Source organism: Bubalus bubalis, chromosome 3, assembly GCF_019923935.1.
Source record: "Bubalus bubalis isolate 160015118507 breed Murrah chromosome 3, NDDB_SH_1, whole genome shotgun sequence".
Classification (NCBI taxonomy): domain Eukaryota; kingdom Metazoa; phylum Chordata; class Mammalia; order Artiodactyla; family Bovidae; genus Bubalus; species Bubalus bubalis.
The window spans coordinates 55,290,620-55,298,656 of record NC_059159.1 but is presented as its reverse complement, the minus strand read 5'-3'; positions in this window follow the sequence as shown (position 1 = coordinate 55,298,656).

Genomic DNA, 8,037 nt, shown 5'->3' with positions numbered 1-8,037 from the left:
CCTACCTAAATACATTCCATTATGGAGAGAGAATATACTTTGTATTATTTCAGTCCTTTAAGTTTATTGAGACCCAAATGTGGTCTATCTTGTTATTGGTTGCTATTTGCATAGTTTCTCTTTTTGTGTCCTTTTATTTTCAACCTATATGTGTCCTTGAATCGAAAGTATGGTTCTTGTGGACTGTATATGGTCAGATCATGTTTTTTTTGTGATCCTTTCAATCTCTGCCTTTTAATTGGAGCATCTGACCCATTTACATTAAATTCCTAAGAAAGTGAAGTCACTCAGTCGTGTCCGACTCTTTGGGACCCTGTGGACTGTAGCCCACCAGGCTCCTCCATCCACGGGATTTTCCAGGCAAGAATACTGGAGTGGGTTGCCATTTCCTTCTCCAGGAGATCTTTCCCACTCAGGGATCAAACCCAGGTCTCCCGCATTGTAGACAGACACTTTACGGTCTGAGCCACCAGGGAAGTCTCTAAATTCCTAAGAAATAGGATTTATATCTGCCATTCATATCTGCCATTCACTACCTATTTTTATGTCATATATCGTTTGCACTTCAGTATCTCCATTACTGGGTTTCCCTGGTGGCTCAGCCACAAAGAACCCGCCTGCCAGTGCAGGAAATACGGGTTGGATCCCTGGGTTGGGAAGATCCCCTAGAAAAGGAAATGGCAACCCACTCCAGTATTCCTGCCTAGGAAATTCCATGGACAGATAAGCCTGGTGAGCTACAATCCATGAGTCACAAAAGAGTTGGACGTGACTCAGCAACTAAACAACTTCCCAATTACTGTGTTAAATATTTTCAAGTAAACTGTCTTATTCTTTTGTTATTTCTTCCAGTATTCTTTCCTCCCTCCTTCTCTCTCCTCTCCTTGAGGAATTTCCATCATGTGTATGTTGAAGAGCTTGTTGATATCTCACAGGTCTTTGAGCCTGTATTCATTATTCTTTTTCTTTTCTGCTTCACCAACTGGATTGTCTCAATTAATCTATGTCCAGATTCATGAATTCTTTCTTCTGCCTGCTCAAGTCTGATGTTGAGTCCCTCTAGTGAATTTTTCATTGCAGTTATTGTACTTTCCAAAACCAGAATTTTGATCTGGTTCTTTTTAAGAAATAATAATAATTTCTGTTTCCATACTGATATAGTAAAGAGACATCACTCTCATGCTTTATTTCTTTAGACATGATTTCCTAATGTTCTTGGAACATATTTTGCATAACTGATTTAAAGACTTTATCTAGAAAGTGCAACATCTGTGCTTACTCGGGGACAGTTTCTGTTTCTTTTTCCTTGTATGGGCCGTGACTTCTTCTTTGTATGTGTCATCAATTTTTTGTTCAAAACTGGACATGGACATTTAAAATAATACAGTGTGGCACTGTGGACACCAGATTCCCCCATTCCCGGGGTTTGTTGCTGTGGCCATTTGTTGTTATTTGTTTAGTGACTTTTCTGAATTAATTCTGTAAAGTCTGTATTCTTTGTCATGTGTGGCTCTAAACTCTGCTTGTTTAGCTTCGTAATCAGCTGACAATTAGATATGAATTTCCTTAAGTGTCTAAAACCAGTCCCAGTGTTTTCTAAGGAGTTACCTGCAGACCATTACTTTTTTAGACTACCATGGAACTAGGGTGGGGATATTGGGAAAAGGTCAAGTTAAAACCCCACAAAACTTGCTGTTCTTACCAAGATTCAGCCACTTTCTTTGAGTAAGCATTTTTCTGAATTGTTGCAAGCTTTTTGCTAATTTATAGAGTGCTAAAAACGTTTATCCTGAGAATTTTTGCTAGTTTTCTTTTATAGAGGCAGAATTTTCAGAGGTCTTTATTTCTACCCTATAACTCTTTTAATGTCAGTAGAATCTGTGGCGGAGAAGGCAATGGCACCCCACTCCAGTACTCCTGCCTGGAAAATCCCATGGACGGACGAGCCTGGAAGGCTGCAATCCATGGGGTCGCTGAGGATCAGACACAACTGAGCGCCTTCATTTTCACTTGTCACTTTCATGCATTGGAGAAGGAAATGGCAATCCACTCCAGTGTTCTTGCCTGGAGAATCCCAGGGACAGGGGAGCCTGGTGAGCTGGTCTATGGGGTCGCACAGAATTGGACATGACTGAAGCGACTTAGCAGCAGCAGCAGCAGCAGAATCTGTAGCAGTAACCCCTCTTTCATTCCTGATATAAGTAATCTGTGTTTTCTTTCTTTTTTCTTGGTTACTCCATCTACTAGATTATTAATTTATTAATTTTTTCAAAGAACCAGCTTTTGGCTTTAATTTTCTCTACTTGCTGTTTTTTTCATTGATTTCTTCTCATAGCTATTATTTCCTTCTATTTACTTTTGGTTTAGTTTGCTCTTCTTTTTCAAGTTTATGAAGTTGGAACATCAGATCATTATTGTTTAACTTTCTTTTCTAATATAAATGTTTATAAATCTCCCTCTATGCATTGTTTTAGTTATAGTCCACAAGTTTTGATATGTGTATTTTCATTGTTATTTCATTCAAAATATTTTCTAATTTCCTTTGTAATTTCTCCTTTGTTATTGTAATTTCTTTGTAATTACTTATAAGGATATGGCTTCATTTCCGAATATCTAGTGCTTTCCTGGATATCTTGTCATTAATTTCTAATTTAATTCCATTTTAGTCAGCTCTATTAAGATGTTTGTCTTTTGAAATATGTTGAGACTGACACGATGTTAATTTCGTCTATGTGATGATAAACTTGTCTGTTTCTTACTTTGTATTTGCCCCTCCCCCCATGTATTCTGAAACTTTGTTATTAGGTACTGTTATGCATTGAGTTGTGTCCTTACAAAATATATGTTGAAGTCCTAACCCTTGGTGTCTATACATATGACCTTATTTGGAAATAGGGTTTTGCAGCTGTAATCAATTAAGATGGGGTCATTAGGGTGGCCCTAATTTGGCATAAGGTAGGAAAATGCCATGTGAAGACAAACTCAGATGACACTGAGGACAGAGACAACTGCTGTAGCCGAAAGCCAAGGGACACCAAAGATCGCTGGAAAATCATCATAAGCTGGGAAGAGGCAAGAAGGGAGCCTCTCTTACAGATCCCGAAGGAAGCATGGCCCTCTGATTCCTTGATTTCAGACGTTCAGCGTCCAGAACTGTGAGTGAATAAATTTTTGTTCTAAGTCTCCTAGTTTGTGGTACTTTGTAATGGCAACCCTGGGAAATTAATACGAGTACATACACATTAAGGTTTTTATATGTTTTGTGGTATTTAACCCCTTGAAATTCCACATTTATGTCTCATAATAATCTTTCTCTTAAAATCTACTTTATTGGGACTTCTCTGCTGGGGATGTGGGTTCAATTCCTGGTCGGGAAATTTAGATCCCACATACGGTAGAGCAACTAAGCCCAGGCACCACAACTCCAGTCCACACGCCACCGCTGGAGCATCCATGCGCCACAACAGAAGATCTGCATGATGCAACCAAGATCTTGCATGCCACAACGAAGACCCAGTGCAACCAAATAAATAAATAGATGATACATCATTTAAAAAACAAAAAAAGTCCACTTTGTCCAATGTCAGTATAGGCAAATAGTTTTCTTATCTTCCTACCTGCGTGGTATAGATTTCTAACCTGTTAATTTCTGTTTCTCTCTGTCTTTATGTTCCAAGTATGTCCTGTAGATTGAACATAGTTGAGTCTTCCTTTTACATCGAGTCTGACAATCTCAGCCTTTTAATTAGAGTGTTTAGTCCATTTGAATTTAACGTGCTTATTGACTCGAAATGTACCAAAATGTTACTTGTATTTGGTTGTTTCTTTGGGTTTTCTCTGTTTTTCCTCTTTTCTAGTCTTCTTTTGGACTAATCAAAGATGCTGTACATTTCTTTTTCGTTTCTCTTTTGGCCTTTTGCTTATACTTTTTTTTTGTACTTTTTATTTTATATTCAAGTATAACTGGTTGACAGTTGTGTTAGTTTCAGTGTACAGCAAAGTGATTCACTTATACATGTATCTATCATTTTTCAAGTTATTTTCCCATTTAGGTTGTTGCATAACATTGACCAGACATAACATAGCACATTCCCTGTGCTATATACTGTAGGTCCTTGTTGGTTATCCATTTTAAATATAACAGTGTGTACATGTCAATCCCAGACTCCCTAACTATCCCTTCTTTTTATTATATTTCTCATGGTTATTCTAAGGATTTTAATATGCAGCCCTAATTTATCACAGTCTGTTTATAATGAATATATTAAAATGAATAAATATATAAAATGTTACAGTCTTATTACATTAAAATTTTATTTACCACTTCTTATGCTATTGTCATGTAAGAGCCTGACATGACTTATCGACCGAGTACACATGCATTTTACATATACATACCTAATAACTGCACAGTACTGTGAAAGTCATTAAACAAGGAAGTCATTAGACTAGGGTGACTCCCATGCTTTGGCAGCCAACGTAAGCAAGCCACAACCTAAGCCAGAGTCAATTTCTGTAAATACCTCAAGGTTAAGAAATCAACACTTGAAAGCAACCAATCACAAACTCCACTAACTAGACTTTTCCCAAATAATGCAACTGCCCAAACTAAAACCAGTTAAGCGACCCCCTTGCTTTGCTCCTGTGTCTGCCCTGTGGGAGCCTTTCCCTTCGTCCCTGCTGGTAGAGTGAGTGCCCTCTAACCACTTTCAGTTTGGCACTGCCTGATTTAAATCGTTTTCTCCAACGAACTCTTCACAAGTTTAATGTTCCTCAGTTAATCTTTTAACAGTATTATATTATTACATTTACTTTAAGCAATCACCTCTCAAAGGAAAATACAGTTATACATAAAAGATAGATCTATTCTCCACAAATTCACTATTTCCATACTCTTCCTCCTTCCGATGGCAAGTTTACTGCTGCATATCCTGTAGTGCAGAACTGCTGGCAATTCTTTCATCTTTTATTGATCTGAAAGTGTCTTTTTTTCATCTTCATTTTTAATGGGTCGTTTCACAGAATATATAATTGTTGGTTGACTTTCCTTTCAACGCTTTAAAGATGTCATCCTGTTCTCTTCGGCCTCTGTTGTTTCTGATGAGACATCAACGTTCATTTGTACTGGGGCTTCCATGCTGTTCTTGTTCAGTTGCTGACTTATGTCTGACTCTTTGTGACCCAATGGACTGCAGCACACCAGGCTTCCCTGTCCTTCACTGTCTCCCGGAGTTTGCTTAGGCTCATGTCCATTGAGTCAGTGATGCCATCCAACCAACTCATTCTCTGTCACCCCCTTCTCCTCCCGCCTTAAGGTCTTTTCCAGTGAGTCTGCTCTTTGCATCAGGTGGCCAAAGTATTGGAGTTTCAGCTTCAGCATCAGTCCTTCCAATGAATGTGCAGGACTGATTTCCTTTAGGATAGACTGGTTGGATCTCCTTGCAGTCCAAGGGACTCTCAAGAGTCTTCTCCAACACCACAGTTCAAAAGCATCAATTCTTCGGCACTCAGCTTTCTTTATAGTCCAACTCTCACATCCATACATGACTACTGGAAAAACCATGGCTTTGACTAGACAGGCTTTTGTCATCAAAATGAAGTCTCTGCTTTTTAATATGCTCTCTAGGTTTGACATAGCTTTTCTTCCAAGGAGCAAGCGTCTTTCAATTTCATGGCTGCAGTCACTGTCCACAGTGGGTTTGGAGCCCAAGAAAATTAAACTTGTCACTGTTTTCATTTTCCCCTCATCTATTTGCCATGAAGTGATGAGACTGGATGCCATGATCTTATTTTTCTGAGTGCTGAATTTTAAGCCAACTTTTTCACTCTCCTCTTTCACTTTCATCAAGAGGCTTTTTAGTTCCTCTTCACTTTCTGCCATAAGGGTGGTGTCATCTGCATATCTGAGGTTATTGATATTTCTCCCAGCAATCTAGATTCCAGTTTGTGCTTCTTCCAGCCCAGTGTTTCTCATGATGTACTCTGCATAGAAGTTAAATAAGGAGGGTGACAATATACAGCCTTGATGTTCTCCTTTCCCAATTTTGAACCAGTCTGTTGTTCCATGTCCAGTTCTAACTGTTGCTTTTTGACCTGCATACTGGTTGCTCAGGAGGCAGATAAGGTGGTCTGGTATTCCAACCTCTTTAAGAATTTTCCACAGTTTGTTGAATGTTTTTTACTTCCTCTGGTGAGTTTTGAGATTATCTCTTTATGATTTTCAGTGTTTTAACGATGATGTGCCTAAGTGTCTTTTTTAAAAAATATCTTGCTTGGGGTTTGCTATTTATAGCTTCTGGTGAATGCTGTCAGATTCGTCATCTCTGAAGTAGAGAATTTAGCTTTGGGACCAGAGACACAGCTTCAGGCACTCAGAACTTCGGAAAAGGTTTTATTACAGTGAAAAAGAGAGAAAGCTTCTGCCATAGAATTCAGAAAGGGGCAGAGAGTGCCCCACTCACTAGTCTTATCAAGACCTTATATACTTTTTTCAGTTGGTTACTAACAAAAGAAAGGTCTTGCCAGACCCACTCCCACAACATTTTAAGATAATAGGATTAGTTAGAAGGTTCTTGTTAAGAAGGAGAAATATGTCCTCGAGCAAGATAAAATTGTTGTTTTATAATCATTAGTACAAAATTTAAGGAAAAACATGCCCTTGTGCAAGATGAATTGTTTTGTTGTATAATCATTAGCTCTGGGCTTAAAGAAAGTTAGTCTTAGAAGAAATAGATTGTTGCAACTAATAACTCAGAGCTTTAAAAAAAAAAAAAGTCTTAATGTAACTAAGACAAGGAAGGTAGAAAAAAAGTTTATCCCTTTTCTCCTGAGGGCCCAAGATCACTTTCTCCTCCTCGAGGGCCCTGGACTCCTTATCAACCTACATAAGCATTGACTCTCTCATCAGGCTTCTTGGATTTGTAACTTGTTTTTTTTTTCCAAATTTGGGCAATTTTTTCAATTTCTGTTTCTTCCAGTTTTTGGCCTCATTTCCTCTCTGCAGTTAAATACATGTTAGCTTGCTTGATATTGTCCCATAGGTTACTGAGGCTTTGTTACTCATTGTAAGTCTCATTTTCTTCCTCTTCTTTACCTAGTATTGTTTCTATTGACCTGATTTCAGGGTTTACCAATCCTTTCCTCTGAAGTCTTTGACTTGCTGTCCCAGGTGGCGCGGGTGGTAACAAATTTGCTTGCCAATGCAGGAGACACATGGGATGTGGGTTCAATCCCCTGCAGTAGGAAATGGCACCCCACTCCAGTACTCTTGCCTGGAAAACTCCATGGACAGAGGAGCCTGGTGGGCTACAGTCAATGGGGCTGCAAAGAATCAGACACCACTGCGTGACTAAGAGGAGGTGGGAGGGAGCCAGAGGTGGACATTTCTTATGTCTTTTTCAATAACAGGTTCTTTCAGAACATTTCGTTTCTGATGTTTTTGATGCTGTTTTCTACTGGGGCCGTAAGCTTAGTCCTAGTCCACCATTTCGGTAATCCAGCACCACCCTGTCTCCTGTTTTTTTCCCACTCTATCTTCTAATCCTAAAAATGGATTAGGATCAAGAGAATAAGGAGACAAGCCACAGGATGTGAGAAAATACATGTACCTGATGAAAGACTATTTTTCAAAATATACAAAGAACTCATAAAACTCAACAGTAAGAAAACAAACAACCCAAATTAAAAAATGGACCAAAGACCTGAACAAGAACTTTATCAAAGAAGATATATAGATGGCAAATAAGTATATGAAAAGATACTCCACGTGATATGTCATCAAGGAAATGCAAATTAAAGCAACGAGATACTGGTTTACATCAATCAGAAAGGCCAAAATCTAAAACTTTGACAACACAACACCCTCCAGGAACTCTCAGTCATTGCTGATGGGAATACAAAAATGGGACAGCTATTTTAGAAATCGGTTTGACAGTTTCTTACAGAAGTGACATACTCAGTACACAATTCAGCAATCATGCTCATTGGTATTTACCCAAAGGGGTTGAAAATCGGTGTCCACACAAAAACCTGGATGCA